This window comes from Aquarana catesbeiana, linkage group LG03, assembly GCF_042186555.1.
Source record: "Aquarana catesbeiana isolate 2022-GZ linkage group LG03, ASM4218655v1, whole genome shotgun sequence".
NCBI lineage: Eukaryota > Metazoa > Chordata > Amphibia > Anura > Ranidae > Aquarana > Aquarana catesbeiana.
In genome coordinates, this window is record NC_133326.1 from 605,848,097 (window position 1) to 605,864,694 (window position 16,598).

At 46.2% G+C, this 16,598-nt stretch overlaps 1 protein-coding gene across 2 annotated transcripts in view; it reads right to left on the reverse strand.

The window, feature by feature from the left end:
- Positions 1-16,598, reverse strand: part of AEBP1 (AE binding protein 1) — an 86,021-nt gene that overhangs the window by 26,192 nt on the left and 43,231 nt on the right. The gene's annotated exons all lie outside the window — the stretch shown is intronic.

Genomic DNA, 16,598 nt, shown 5'->3' on the forward strand with positions numbered 1-16,598 from the left:
TTGACTAGGCCATTCTTAAGGCCCGTACACACGATTGGACTTTTTGACAACAAACATGCAAATTAGCTGTTTTGGGGCAACGTCCGACCGTGTGTATGCTCCATCGGACAAACTTTTTCGGTCTTCATCTGACTTTTGTTGGCTGTGCGAACGGATAAACTTTCCGGCAACAAAAGTCCGATGGAGCAAAGTCCGATCGTGTGTACACAAAGCCATCGGACTTTTGTACAAACTACAGTACCTGCCTGCGAGAATGTTTCCAGCGTGATCCCATCGCGCTGGTTCTCGGCGACAGGGTACTGTACATCTCGCGCTGGCTGCAATAGGAAAAACACATTTTCCTATTTCAGCGAGCGCGAGAGGGAATTCCCCTCTGGGAGCATACCAAGCCCTTAGGTCTGGTATGGATTTTAAGGGGGGGGTCCCCCCAAAATCCATACCAGACCCTTATCCGAGCATGCAGCCCGGCCGGTCAGGAAAGGGGGTGGGGACGAGCGAGCGCCCCCCCCTCCCGAACCGTACCAGGCCGCATGCCCTCAACATGGGGGGTGGGTGCTTTGGGGAAGGGGGGCGCCCTGCGGCCCCCCCACCCCAAAGCACCTTGTCCCCATGTTGATGAGGACAAGGACCTCTTCCCGACAACCCTGACTGTTGATTGTCGGGTTCTGCGGGCGGGGGGCTTATCGGAATCCGGGAGCCCCCTTTAATAAGGGGGCCCCCAGATCCTGGCCCCTCACCCTATGTGAATTAGTATGGGGTACATCGTACCCCTACCCATTCACCTGGGGGAAAAAGTGTCAATAAAAAAAAAACACACTACACAGGTTTTTAAAGTAATTTATTAGGCAGCTCCGGGGGTCTTCTTCCGACTTCGGGGGTCTTCTTCCGACTTCTCCACTCTCTCCGGCCTCTTCTCCCGGTGTCCGGTTCTTCTCCCGCTCTCCGGCCTTTTCTCCCGGTGTCCGGTTCTTCTCCTGCTCTCTGGTTCTTCTGCCGGGCTCCTCCGCTATCTTCTGCTCTTTTGCCGCTCTTTTGCTAGTGGTGGCCCAGTCTTCTCCGTCGTCTTGTTCCCTCTTTTCTCCTTCCAATGTTGACACACCGCTCTCTCCCGCTGTAATGCTGTGTGCGAGGTGAACGACTACTTATATAGGCATGGGGCGTTGTCACCAGGTGATGTCACCCGGTAACCCCACCCCCTTATGACGTCACAGTCCCGGGGCATGATGGGACTGTGAGGTCCCATCATGGGAAGAGGCCCTTGTCCTCATCAACATGGGGACGAGGTGCTTTGGGTTGGAGGGGGCCGCAGGGCGCCCCCCTGCTCCAAAGCACCCACCCCCCCATGTTGAGGGCATGCGGCCTGGTACGGTTCGTGAGGGGTGGGCGCTCGCTCATCCCCACCCCCTTTCCTGACCGGCCGGGTTGCATGCTCGGATAAGGGTCTGGTATGGATTTTGGGGGGACCCCCACGCCGTTTTTTTCTGCGTAGGGGGTTCCCCTTAAAATCCATACCAGACCTAAGGGGCTGGTATGCTCCTGGAGGGGAACCCATGCCGGTTTTTTATTTAAAATTTGGCGTGGAGTTCCCCCTCATGATTCATACCAAACACCTGTCGGCAATGCTTGTCGCTCATCGCGAAAGGAAAAAACACATTTTTCCTTTCCCGATGAGCGAGCCAGCTTGGCGCTGGCTCCCGCGATGGGGCTTGCAGGTATCAAATCTCGTCGATACAGAAGTTGACCAAAGAGTGGCAGTAAAGAGCTGAAAAACCACGTGATTTGGTGAAAGTTGGATGAAAAAGTCCTGCCGTGTGTATGCTTAATTAGTTTAAGGCCAACGCCCTTTGTACAAAAATCCACGGGAAAGTTTGTGCAAAGTCCTATCATGTGTATGGGCCTTAACACATTTACCTGTTTCCCCTTAAACCACTCAAGTGTTGCTTTAGCAGTGTGTTTGGAGCAACTGTCCTGTTGGAAGGTGAACCTCCGTCCTAGCCTCAAATCACACACAGAGTGGTACAGGTTTTGCTCAAGAATATCCCTGTATTTAGCACCATCCATCTTTCCCTCAACTCCGATCAGTTTTCCAGTCCCGACTGCTGAAAAACATCCCCACAGCAAGATGCTGCCACCACCATGTTTCACTGTGGGGATGCTGTTCTTTGGGTGATGTGATGTGTTGGGTTTGTGCCAGACAGCATTTTCTTTGATGGCCAAAATATAGAATTTTAGCCTCATCAGACCAGAGCACCTTCCTCCATACATTTTGGGAGTCTTCCACATGCCTTTTCACAAACTCAAAACGTGCCATTTTGTTTTTTGCTGAAAGTAATGGGTTTCTTCTTGCCATTCTGCCATAAAGCCCAACTCTATGGAGCATACGGTTTATTGTCGTCCTATGTACAGATACTCCAGTCACTGCTATTTAACTCTGCAGCTCCTCCAGGGTTACCTTAGGTCTCTCTGCTGCCTCTCTGATTAATGCCCTCCTTGCCCGGTCTGTGAGTTTTGGTGTGCGGCCGTTTCTTGGCAGGTTTGCTGTTGTGCCATGTTCTTTCCATTTGGTTATGATAGATTTGATGGTGCGCCTAGGGATCATCAAAGATTTGGTTATTTTTTTTATAACCTAACCCTGACTTGTACTTCTCAACAACATTGTCCCTTACTTGTTTGGAGAGTTCCTTGGTCTTCATGGCAGTGTTTGGTTAATGGTGCCTCTTGCTTAGGTGTTGCAGCCTCTGGGGCCTTTCAAAAAGGTGTGTATATGTAATGACAGATCATGTGACACTTAGATTGCACACAGGTGGACATCATTGCCCTAATTATGTGACTTCTGAAGGTAATTGATTGCACCAGAGCTTTTTATGGGCTTAAACGGGGGTGAATACATACGCACATGCCAATTATCAGTTTTTTATTTCTGAAAAATAGTTGTATGTATATATTTTTATCATTTTACTTCACCAACTTAGACTACTGCGTTCTGATCCATCACATATAACTATAATTCGGATTAAAAAAACATTGAACTAAAGGCTGTAATGTAACAAAATAGGTAAAAAGCCAAGGGGGGTGAATACTTCTGCAAGGCACTGTAAATGGGAATGTGAGTATTGGCAGGTTAACATTCAATCGGGACATCTTCTAAAGTCTTTGGAAGTCTTGAAGTAGAATTGTAGCTAGAAACATTTTTTTTCAGTTTGTGTGTGGAAGGGTTAGAACCTTTGTCAAGTTTTCATTCCCCAGCTGGGGGAATTTCAACTCACTTTCTGTGTGGTCACTCACCAGCATGTGAGAAAACCCCTGGACCAGGGACACACTAGTAATTTTTTTTTAACATTTTTATGTTTACGTAGTGCCTATGTAGTGTGGTGTTTATGTAGTGTAAACTTCTTTGGACAAGGCATGTCTACATTAATCATAAGAACATTTAAACAGGTGCAGAATACTATATGGAACATTTCCTCTTCATATCAGATAACTTTTTAAGAATATTAATACAAGGCAGATAATAGGCCCTACAATGCCGGAATTGTAAAACATTGCCTACTCCCTAGGTAATTTCTACCTCAAAAAGGTTCTAACACACAATAATACTACATTAAATCATGATCCTGCAACAGTCACTGTCCCAGTCCCAGATGTTCCATGCTAAAATGTAGGCGACTCCTCAGACTGGCTGAATAGAGGGTCCCCCGATGACTGCTGTCATTCCTCTTCTCCTAATAGGTGCCCTGAGCTTTGCTACAGCATAAAGCCAATGGAAAGGTATGTATAGACCTTTACAGGTTAGTTCTTTTTTGTTTCAGTTTTTACTGACCTGACAGGGTCAGTAGAAACTGAAGTACTGCTGAGGAAGTGTCAGCTCTATGGGGACACAGAAATGTTTTACACCCAGATAGAAGTTAATGCTTCCCACTATCCAAAACTAAAAAAAATTGTGGCTGGAGAGAAGCTTGACATGCTTAGATTGCTCCATCAGCGCAATTATTATGGATCTCTTTAGTAAGGCTGTTTCCAAGGCATGGGAGTGGGAATAAAGTTTGATGCAATGAGGCCAGCTTCATGGAATGCATAGCCACTTCAAAATCAGACATAAAACAGTTGTTTCCCACAAAATACTGTACAAATATGACATAGATGTGATTGAACTTAACCAGAGCCTGGCTTTTTTCCCACTTAAGATATCAACTTAAAACTACAAAGTAACCATTTATAAACCCAAAATACGCTTCCCTGAAGTTAATTTGAATGGATAACAAAACTGCTGTATCATCGTACATCACTGGGTAATGAACCCACAACAGACAGGATGTGGATACTGCAATAACATTTGCCATATCTTTACATACCATGGTTACAGGAAGTCGCTGAGATTCATCACCCCATACTCACAGACATTAAAACGGGTGTCCATCCCTCACATTTCCTGAACTGTAAAGAGCCTTCTGACTATTCTCAACATTTCCAGCACCCTCTTCCCCCTACTCTTCTGTTAAATTAACATACAAATGCCCAACCTTGGCCAAAAGAGGGACCAAAATAATAGGATTTTTATAACAACTTACCTGTAAAATCCTTTTCTTTGAAGTACATCACGGGACACAGAGCCATAGTAATTACTATGTGGGTTATAGGCCACCTTCAGGTGATGGACACTGGCACACCCTAAACAGGAAGTTGCCTCCCTATATAACCCCTCCCACTACTGCGAGTAACTCAGTTTTTGTAGCAAAGCAATACACGTGTATACCAGAAAGAGGGGAGGGACCTCTGTGTCCCGTGATGTACTTCAAAGAAAAGGATTTTAAAGGTAAGCTGTTATAAAAATCCTATTTTCTTAATCGTACATCACGGCACACAGAGCCATAGTAATTACTATGTAGGATGTCCCAGAGCAATGCCAACTGAGGGGAGGGAGACACAACCAAAGTAGGGCAACATGAGATCAGAGGACTTATACTGCTGCCTGCAGCACACTGCACCCAAAGACAACATCCTCATGTCTTTTTACATGCACCTGATATAATCTGGTAAATGTATACACTGAAGACCAAGTTGCAGCCTTGCAGATTTTAGCCATGGAGGTTTGGTGATGCACTGCCCACGAATAGGGATGAGCCGAACACCCCCCTGTTCGGTTCGCACCAGAACATGCGAACAGGAAAAAAGTTTGTTCGAACAGGCGAACACCGTTAAAGTCTATGGTACACGAACATGAATAATCAAAAGTGCTAATTTTAAAGGCTTATATGCAAGTTATTGTCATAAAAAGTGTTTGGGGACCTGGGTCCTGCCCCAGGGGACATTGATCAATGCTAAAAAAAGTTTTAAAAACGGCCGTTTTTTCAGGAGCAGTGATTTTAATAATGCTTAAAGTCAAACAATAAAAGTGTAATATCCCTTTAAATTTCGTAGCTGGGGGTGTCTATAGTATGCCTGTGAAGGGGCGCATGTTTCCCATGTTTAGAACAGTCTGACAGCAAAATGACATTTCAAAGAAAAAAAGTCATTTAAAACTACTCGCGGCTATTGCATTGCCGGTCCGACAATACACATAAAAGTTCATTGATAAAAATGGCATGGGAATTCCCCATAGGAGAACCCCGAACCAAAATTTAAAAATAAAAATGACGTGGGGGTCCCCCTAAATTCCGTACCAGGCCCTTCATGTCTGGTATGGATATTAAGGGGAACCCCGGCCAAAATAAAAAAAAAAAAAAAAAATGACGTGAGGGTCCCCCTAAATTCCATACCAGACCCTTCAGGTCTGCTATGGATTTTAAGGGGAACCCCGTGCCAAAATTTAAAAAAAAAAACCGCTGTGGGGTCCCCCCAAAAATCCATACCAGGCCCTTATCCGAGCACGCAACCGGGCAGGCCGCAGGTAAAGAGGGGGGGATGAGAGAGCGCCCCCCCTCAACCATACCAGGCCACATGCCCTCAACATTGGGAGGGTGCTTTGGGGTAGCCCCCCAAAACACCTTGTCCCCATGTTGATGAGGACAAGGGCCTCATCCCCACAACCCTGGCCGGTGGTTGTGGGGGTCTGTGGGCGGGGGGCTTATCGGAAACTGGAAGCCCCCTTTAACAAGGGGTCCCCCAGATCCCGACCCCCCCGTGTGAAATGGTAAGAGGGTACAAAAGTACCCCTACCATTTCACTAAAAAACTGTCAAAAATGTTAACAATGACAAGAGACAGTTTTTGACAATTCCTTTATTTAAATGCTTCTTCTTTCTTCTATCTTCCTTCATCTTCTTCTTCTTCTGGTTCTTCTGGCTCTTCTGGTTCTTCCTCCGGTGTTCTCGTCCAGCATCTCCTCCGCGGCGTCTTCCATCTTCTTCTCCTCGGGCCACTCCGCACCCATGGCATGGGGGGAGGCTCCCGCTCTTCTCTTCATCTTCTTCTCTTCTTCATCTTCTTCTCCGGGCCGCTCCGCATCCATGCTGGCATGGTGGGAGGCTCCTGCTGTGTGACGCGTCTCCTCTTCTGACGGGTCTTAAATAATGGGGGGGCCACCCGGTGACCCCGCCCCCCTCTGATGCACGGTGACTTGATGGGACTTCCCTGTGACATCACGGGGAATGCCACAGGGAAGTCCCGTCATGTCCCGTGCGTCAGAGGGGGCGGGGTCACCGGGTGGCCCCACCCCCATTATTTAAGAACCGTCAGAAGAGGAGACGCGTCACACAGCGGGAGCCTCCCTCCATGCCAGCATGGGTGCGGAGCAGCCCGGAGAAGAAGATGAAGAAGAGAAGAAGATGAAGAGAAGAGCGGGAGCCTCCCCCCATGCCATGGGTGCGGAGCGGCCCGAGGAGAAGAAGATAGAAGATGCTGCGGAGGAGATGCTGGACGCTTTGTACCCCCTTACCATTTCAAACAGGGGGGGGGCCGGGATCTGGGGGTCCCCTTGTTAAAGGGGGCTTCCAGATTCCGATAAGCCCCCCGCCCGCAGACCCCCACAACCACCGGCCAGGGTTGTGGGGATGAGGCCCTTGTCCTCATCAACATGGGGACAAGGTGTTTTGGGGGGCTACCCCAAAGCACCCTCCCAATGTTAAGGGGTATGTGGCCTGGTACGGTTCAGGAGGGGGGGGGTTCTCTCGTCCCCCCTATTTTCCTGCGGCCTGCCAGGTTGCGTGCTCAGATAAGGGTCTGGTATGGATTTTTGGGGGGACCCCACGCCTTTTTTTTTTTTATTTTGGCGCGGGGTTCCCCTTAAAATCCATACCAGACCTGAAGGGTCTGGTATGGAATTTAGGGGGACCCCCACGTAATTTTTTTTTTTTTTATTTTGGCCGGGGTTCCCCTTAATATCCATACCAGACCTGAAGGGCCTTGTATGGAATTTAGGGGGACCCCCACGTAATTTTTTTTTGGTTCGGGGTTCCCCTGTAGGGAATTCCCATGCCGTTTTTATCAATGAACTTTTATGTGTATTGTCGGACCGGCAATGCAATAGCCGCGAGTAGTTTTAAATAACTTTTTTCCTTTGAAATGTCATTTTGCTGTCAGACTGTTCTAAAAATGGGAAACATGCGCCCCTTTACAGGCATACTATAGACACCCCCCCCCCCCGCTACGAAATTTAAAGGGATATTACACTTTAATTGTTTGACTTTAAGCATTATTAAAAATCACTGCTCCCGAAAAAACGGCCGTTTTTAAAACTTTTTTTTAGCATTGATCCATGTCCCCTGGGGCAGGACCCAGGTCCCCAAACAGTTTTTATGACAATAACTTGCATATAAGCCTTTAAAATTAGCACTTTTGATTTCTCCCATAGACTTTTAAAGGGTGTTCCGTGGCATTCGAATTTGCCGCGAACACCCCAAATTGTTCGCTGTTCGGCGAACTTGCGAACAGCCGATGTTCGAGTCGAACATGAGTTCGACTCGAACTCGAAGCTCATCTTTAAACCATAAGCTAGAATGATTACTTGTCAAATCCATTTAGAAATAGTAGATTTTGATGCTGTCTGTCCTCTTTTAGGACCTTCAGGCAACACAAACAAAACATCCGTTTTTCGAATCTGAGCAGTCACATTTAAGTAGACCTTGACTGCTCTCACCACATTAAGAGAATGTAGTGATTTTTCTTCCATAGAACAGGGTTCTGGAAAATGAAGGTAGAACAATATTCTGGTTTTGACAAAAAACCTGACACGGCTCAAAAAGGCTGTTTTTGTAATACCGACAGAACTGAAGTCCCAAGGGTTCAGGAGTGACCTAACCGGGGGATTAAGCCGCGTTACCCCCTGAAAAAAGCTACGAACCAAAGAATGCGAAGCAAGTGGTCGTTGAAACAATACCGATAAGGCCGAGACCTGGCCCTTGAAAGTACTCAAGGCCAGCTTCATTTCTAACCCCATCTGCAGAAAGTCAAGGATTCTACCTATGACATACTTCCTGGGGTGCTAACCCCTGGATTCCTCCTAGGAGACATATGCCTTCCAGAATCTATAATATGTGATTCTGGAGGCCGGCTTCCTTGCATTAACCAAGGTAGATACCACTGAACTTCACAGCCCATGTTTCTTCAGAATGTGGGTCTCAATAGCCAACCCGTTAAATTTAGCATTTGTGAGGTAGGATGGTATAGTGGACCTTGCGAGAGAAGGTCTTGACATGGTGGTAGGGTCCATGGAACCCCTACTGCCATCCTTATGATCTCTGCATACCAAGATCTCCTGGGCCACGCTGGGGGCCACAAGAATCACCGACTTCCCTTCCTGCTTGATCCTGCGAAGAAGTCACGAACGCAGGCAGAATAGGAGGGAATGCATAAATCAGTGAAAACTGATTCCACGGGAACACCAAGGCATCTGTTCCACATGCTAGCGGATCCTTTGTTCTTGACACAAAGTTATCAATTTCTTTGTTGAAGCTGGACGCAAACAGATCTACGTCTGGGATCCCCCATCTTTGACATATTGACAGGAAGATATCGGGGTGAAGGAACCATTCTCGCGGGAACAACTGCTGGCGACTCAAGTAGTCTGCCTGCCAATTTTCTATTCCTAGAATGAAGACTGCTGATAGGCAAAGTACATCGTTTTCTGCCCAATATAGGATATGATTCACCTCTCTCTGGACCGCACAACTTCTTGTGCCCCCTTGGTGATTGATATAGGCCATTACTGTGGCATTGTTGGATTGGATCCTGACAGGACAATTCCGTAAACTGAACGTTCAGGCCCTCAGGGTCAAGTGCTCTACCCAAATCTCTAGAATGTTAATGGACAAGGTCATTTCTGATCTGGACCACTTCTCTTGGACAGTTGACTCTTCCAGGACTGCTCCCCAACCTAAAAAAAGTTGGCATATGTTGTTACCACTTCCCAGGTAACTGTAGGAAGGATTTTCCCCTTTGCAGATTTTTGGTTATTAACCATAAACTGAGGCTCCGGCGCACCTTTGGAGTCAGACACATTAGGAAATCTAAAGCTTGGACCTTTTTGTTCCAAGCTGATACAATACTGTTTTACAGCAGACTCGAACGAAACTGAGCATAAGGAATGGCCTCGAATGAAGGTACTATCTTTCCCAACAACCTCATGTAAAGTTAAATAGAAGGATTCTTCTTTGTTTCGACCACCTGAATCAGTTCCTTTATGGCGCTGATCTTTGCCTTTGGCAAGAATACCACTTTCTGGGTGTATCTATGATCAGACCCAAGTATTTTAGCCCCCTTCATGGTTGTAAGGAAGATTTCTCTAGGTTGAGAATCCAACCTAGGTATTCCAGGAAATTGAATGTGGTGACCATACTTTGGTCTAAGCGGGCTACCGACTGGTCTATCAAGAGCAGATCGTCTAGGTAAACTATAATCGTTATACCTTGGGCCCTTAATCTGGCTAGAGGAGGGGCCAGAAGCTTTGTAAACACTCAAGGTGCAGTAGCTAGACCGAAAAACAGAGCTACAAACTGAAAATGAAGATTTTCTACCTTGAAAAGTAGATATTACTGGTGAGTGAGGCACATAAAGATATGCGAAAAAAGAGCAGATATTTAGGAACCGGTTTAGATCTTTGAGATCCAGAATGGGTTTGATGTCTCCATTCGGTTTTGGCACCGTGAAAAAAGGTTTGAACAAAACCCCAACCCCTGTTCTTTCATGGGGACCACTATGATCACTTTTTTGCTAAAAGATGGTCCAATGCTTGAAAGAAAGACTTCTTTTTCTCTGGATCCTTAGGATCTGAGAAAACGAGGAGACGGGAACTCTTGGAACTCCAGTTTGTACCCTGGAGCTATTGAGGAAGTCCCCCACTCTTCCTGCCAGACCCTGGAGAACTGCAGAAGTATTCCCCCTACTCGAGCAAGCGGGGGCGCCTCCTCAAAAGGAGGCTTTAGTATTTTGTAGGTTTCCTCCCCCCAAGACTTCTGTCCCTGGGGTTGACCCTGAGGATTACTTCTTGAATTTGATGGCAGAGGCTGTTGTGACTGCCTGGAGGCTGATGCCCCTGGCACCAGAGAAGGAGCTTGTTAAAATGAAATAAGTTTACTCCTTTTCTTAAATGGCAAAGGGGTACTTTTTCCACTAGAAATTCTTTGGCTGTATTACCCAAAGCATCCCAAAACAGCCGTTTCACTGCAAAAAGAAACACTAGCTAGGAGCTTCTTGCATGGCGCTTAGCGAAGACGTGAGGCCTGAAGGATAGAATCTCTCATAGCGACAATTGCAAACATAAAGCTGCTAGTAGCTTGCCAGATCCTGGGCCTGCTGAACAGGATAACCTTGAGCACCCGTTTACCTGTTTAACTGGTCTCTCAAGGATTGACCAATTACTGTCAGCGCAGGCTGAAACACTCAACCTGGCAGAGAAAAAAGTGTTTTTTTAATAGGAATTCCAACTTTTTATCCGTTGCATCCTAAGCGTTTGAGCATTGTCTGCCGGACAAGTCAAACTTTTATTCACAGAGGATATAGCAGCGTCAATTGCTGGTATCCCCACCTTTAGTGAATTTTTTCCCCCATAGAATAAAGTGTGAAAAAACTTTTTAGGAGGGAAAAAATGCTTATCTGGGTGATCCCACTCAGATACAAAAAGCTTTTCCAGCAATGAATGGACAGGAAAGGCATGCACAGCTTGAGGAGGCTTTAGCGATCCAAACACTCAGTTAAGGGTAGCATAAATGTGGAGCGGACCATTCAGCAAAAGATTGCACCATCAATCTTACAGATTGTGAAGCTGATCCCCCCACATTTGACCCCTCAGAAGAGGAGTCATCAGCCTCACCACGGTCCCCTGATGGAATTCATCTTCTCCCACCCCCAGTTCCTCAGTTTGAGGGTCCTGGGTAATGGAAGGGAACCTGTCGCATTTTGTCCCACACTGGGATGCTATTAAAGCCGCTAACCTTTTTTCCAATCCTATCATGGCTGAGGAAAAAGACCTCTTTAGTAATATAGACAGGGGCTGCAGTGTTGAAAACAGCTGCAAACATTTCATGGCCCCGATGCTCACTCTGACCAGCCACCCCCTCTCAGGGGAGGATGCCATTGTAGAGATGATTAGGCTTTCCAGAGCTTGAGGGAGACCCTTTTAGCCCTTTTTTGGGGGTGTTTCAACCCCCCCTTCTGACCTTAGCCAATGCTCAAATGCAGAGGTACTACCAGAAGAAATCGCATTGAGCAATAGTCCAGCAACTACCGCTGCTATTAACGCTCAGCCTGATGCTTTTAGTAAATGTGCCAAGGGAATGCCTGTGTCACCAACCTCTTACATGCCCCTTTTTGCTTTTATGTCCCTCCAACATCTGCAGCCAGCAAAAATGGAGCTTTTAAACATACTCCCGCGCTGGACGTTGTAGGACGCCAACGCCGCTCTAAGTCCCGCCCCTTCCATCACATCGCGGCCCTCCCTCTCTTTTCAAAAGAGGGTTTTCCTGCACGGCCTCTGATCCGACTGGATCGAAGTGTGTGGGGTGGGGGGGTGAAGAGGAGACCTGTGACAAGCCGCCGTGCAGGGGCGGTAAAAAAACGGAGCGGCAACGCCAATGGTTTTTGGCTTCCCCCTATCCAGGAAGAGGGGGAGAGCTTTGTCCAGGTGGGGGGTGTTTCATGGAAGAAACCCCCCCAATCTTACCAGAGGTTTGAGTTGCTCGCCGGAGGGAAGCCTGCTGCTTCTGTGACACAGCGTGATCTTTGAGGAAAGCATGACAAGGTATGTGCTCTATACAGCCCCCAGTGGTGACTCTTAGGCATGACAACATTTAATTTTTTCAGTCATTACTTAAGAATATTTAAAAATCCCTTAGAAACCTCCACTTACCTTTCCCACCGCAGGGATTTCTGTGGTAAAAACCAACAGATCCAATCTTCACCTCTCACGGTGGGCTCCATTACAAGACCTTCAGGAACCGAGGACCCTCTGGGAACCCACACTCCTGGACCCGTAAAGCACCCTGCCAGTAAAAACTTTATGGCTGAAAACAGCCAAAGCTCTGGATCCCAGGGTCCAGCTCTCTAAAAAGAGAAGCGTTACGGGCTAAACCTCATTTCTTCCACCACGAGGCCCGGGTACCATTCATTTCGGCCTAAAAAGACACTTTGAATGGATCCGGCTGCATAGCTAGCCCCAGCAAGGATTGCTCCAGTGGAGCTCAGCACAGCACATCTTTACTCGTGACCAACACCTTAGACACTGGCGAAAAAACTGAGATACTCCCAGTAGTAGGAGGGGTCATATAGGGAGGCAACTTCCTGTTTAGGGTGTGCCAGTGTCCATCACCTGAAGGTGGCCTATAACCCACATAGTGATTACTATGGCTCTGTTTCCCGTGATGTACGATTAAGAAAAAAGAAACGATGATTCAATTTTGAGTAAATTTTGTGACTTGGAGCTGTCCTGGTCCGTGTGTACATTATGGTAAATACATCCCTGATTCCAACATGCACTTCTAGCCAGTGACTGTAGAGTGACAGAGTGACTACTTAAAGTGTATGCCCAGCAGCAACCTTTTTCTTCTGAGAGTGAGAGTAAATCTCCAAAACAGCCCTGGATAGCAGGGCTTCCCTTAGTAAACATGCCGTTACCAGGGACCCGAACACTGGCAAAGAACTGGCCTGGGTGATGACAGTGCTGAATCCTTGGACAGGTAAGTGTCCTTTTTTTTAAAAAGTCAGCAGCTACAGTATTTGTAGCTGCTGACTTTTAATTTTTTCAGACTGAAGATCCTCTTTAATAACTTACAATTTTTGTGCATTTATACTTGTTACATTTATAGTCCTGATATTTACCAAAAAAAATAAATGATGGCATGGTTATCATATGCCTTGCATAAACCCTGTAAAAACAGTGACCCACACTGGAAATTTGATACTTATATTTGCCAATAGATTTAAAGCCCAACTCCAAGTGAAAATTCTCCCTTGCCGTTGGGCTGCCCCCAAAATGCAAGGGTTAAATGTTGGTTTAGGCCTAGGGGATGGATTAAGCCTTTTTCTGCTCCTGCAACAGGTACAGCGGTGGACTGTCTCACGGTGTCCTCACATCTAATGCAGGGTAGCAAAACTGATTTTCCCATCCCGCCTAGACCAAAATTAATCCTTGTAGTGCAGACTCAGTCATGCTTTCCCTGAAGTTCAGCTTTAATACTTCTGAACTTGCATACCTGCTCCTCTCATGTACCGTTGCACATTTATGGAAGACCAGACCACTTCCTGCAATCATTTCCGTCAGTCCATTGATTGCTATATTTTGGTACGTTCATAGTTAGAACAAGAACCCGACTTCCAGGAGCAGCCTGACATCAATGTGCAACTTACTTATATTTGTAAATGTTTACCACGGAGACTTTTGTTTGTCTCATAACTTTGGAAGCAGGCTTTCAACAGGGACTTTTTTATGATGTTTCCTCATATCCTTCTTTTTGTTCTGTAGACCTGTTTTTCATTTCAACCATGCAAACGTTGGTTACATAAGTAAATCTGGATCAACATACTTCATGTGCCAGGGCTGACTTCCAGGCTCACATTAAATTTAGTTGACATGTAATTTGGTGATTTATACAAATCGCTGTAAACAATTAGAAAGCTCTCCAGGCGTACAAGGTCTTAAAACTGACCAGCAGGGGGAAGGAGGGTTAACAAAAGATCATGGGACCTGGGAGACTTTGTCTATACAGCCTCGGTAAAGTCCACATGAAAGCTGCAATCCTCACAGTACTTGACTTTTAAATAACTGGCGGGTGCTTAAAGTCATTGTTACAGATGGTGCCAGAACCAGATACAGTACGAAGATACAAAGTTACCAGAACTCTAAATAAATGCATTTCCCATATTTATTGTGAATACAGCAATTCATGTTATAAGAAACCAACATTTTGGGGCCTCGCAGGGTCCTTCCTCAAGGCAGCATAATGGGCAATTTGAGAAAAGAACCCTGTGAAGCCCCAAAAAGTCAGTTTATTATGACTTATTTGACACTATTCACAATAAATATGTGAAATGCATTAATTTTTTTGAGTGCTGGTGACTGTATCTTCAGTCTTACGTCTTCAGTCTTATCTTCAGTGAACCATATACCAAAAAGCACAGTTCATTCATGGCATCAGGACCCCCACCCCCATACAAAATATCCACCTTATAGTGATAAACCTGTGGGGAAAAAAAGTTAGAAAATACACTTATCCTACCCCTGGATTCTGCCCACAGCATCTTGGCAAGGATGACGTCACAATCCTTCCAGTGAGATCCTGAGAATGATCCCTAATCTTATTGACTATAACTAGATATTCAATTCTCATTAAAGCCTAAGAGTTACAGGTTCTCTTTACAGTTATCTCACTACATAGATGTGTACCAGAGCTGTAACTATAGGGGCCGCGAATGTGACCTGACCCAATGCTACATGGGGCCTGTGCGGCTCCCTTGTACACCTGGAAAGGAGGGGCGGCTGGGACAGCATACAGAGGAACCAATCCCCTCCATTTTCCTCCTGCAGCCACTGAAAGCCTGCTTCTCCTCTTCTGCAGGCATCCATCGGCTGCAGAAGGAAAATGGAGGGGATCGGTTCCTCTATATGCTGCCCCAGCTACCCCTCCCATCCAGGTCCTGCTGCCCCTGGGCCCCTGTGTACTTTCCTGCCCTCCGCTCCGGCAGGTCTGCCGGATTCCCCCCTCCCCTCTCGCGCTGGCTGATGAAGGGGAGGCTGTTAGGATGGAGAGTGGGGAAGGGGCCCAGTAAATCTTTAAGGGCCTCTACCTTTTCTGAATGGACAGAGTCTGTGTTTACTATGCTTCAGATTGTGAATGAATGAATGAACTCTGTAAAGAGCTATTCCTGTCCATTAATTTTGTGCAGCTGAGGCTGCAGAGATAGAGATTGAGGGCTGTGTCCTCAATCTCTTTTCTCTGTCTCAAAGGTGAAACACCAGAGGTCTGTTTAGACCCCTGATATTTCACCAAAGCCCCCCAACAATCACTCTTAAAAAATTTAAAAAAATAATAAAAAATAAAATTGTCAAAAATAAAAATATAGTAAAATGGTAAAGAAAAATGAAAAAAACTACTGACACCAGTGGCATCCTGCCACTGTGTGGGGGGGAGACAGCAGGAAGGGGGCTTCCTGCAGGACCGTAGTAAAGGGCCTCCCCCGGATCAGTAGGAAGGGCCCCAGCTGGGAGTCAGGGGTGTCCTTCATGTTTTCTTGCACCGTGGCCTTGAAGGTTCTAGTTACGCCACTGATTTGTACCATAGAAAAAGCTAACTTTTAAGAATTTTCTTTACATTTTGGTAGATGTATCTGAACAATGGGTCCTGGGTCACTCCTGGAGCCGGTTTGACGCCGGGAATTCATCTTATCAGGATATTTGATTCTTCTTAAAAAAAAAGCAATAGCAGCAATCCGACTGTACTGGGCCCCTATCCTGCTAGGCTCCATACAAACTGCATGGCCTGCTATGGTTGTAGTCATTCTTGTGGAATATGTTTAGATTTTGCATCCAGAGACAGCCCAGCCTCAGACATGCTTTGAGGAGTGGAAAGTCTTTCTAAGTTATGAGTTAAGGGGTTTATTTTGGCAAGTGGAAATGGAATAAAAAGTAATATGTGTGAATGGGAGTGATGATAAATAGCTGTCCGGCTAACACCCTTGTAAACAAGTGTTTCAAATGTTACTCAAAATACTGTAACATTCTGTAAAGACATTTAATAATCTTTATCAACTCCATCGTAATGAGTAGAAGCAGCCAGCATCTCAGTTCTATTTCTCTTGGCTGTATCTCTGCATTGTGGGGTGGAAAGTCCCTTAACGTCTCCGCAACCAGGTCATATCGTTTTAGAGGAGGGAATGCTAATTTTAGCTATTCACATGTTTGGGCCTGTTTTACTAAGTGTAGCTTCTGTACAGACATTTTCTATGCTACATCGATCAACCTGACTCGTTTACATGAGCTTTGTCCTCTGAAGACCAATCCGCAATGAATCTCTGTTATGAGGGCATTTGATAGGTGGTTGGAGGTTTTATGTCACCTCCTCAGCACTTTTTTTAACACCTCAAAGCCCACACCACCGAGCTGCAACTGTGTGCAGAGCGGTTGCAGCACAGCCCCATTCACTTAAATGGGTCACGTTCAGCAGGCAGCACTGC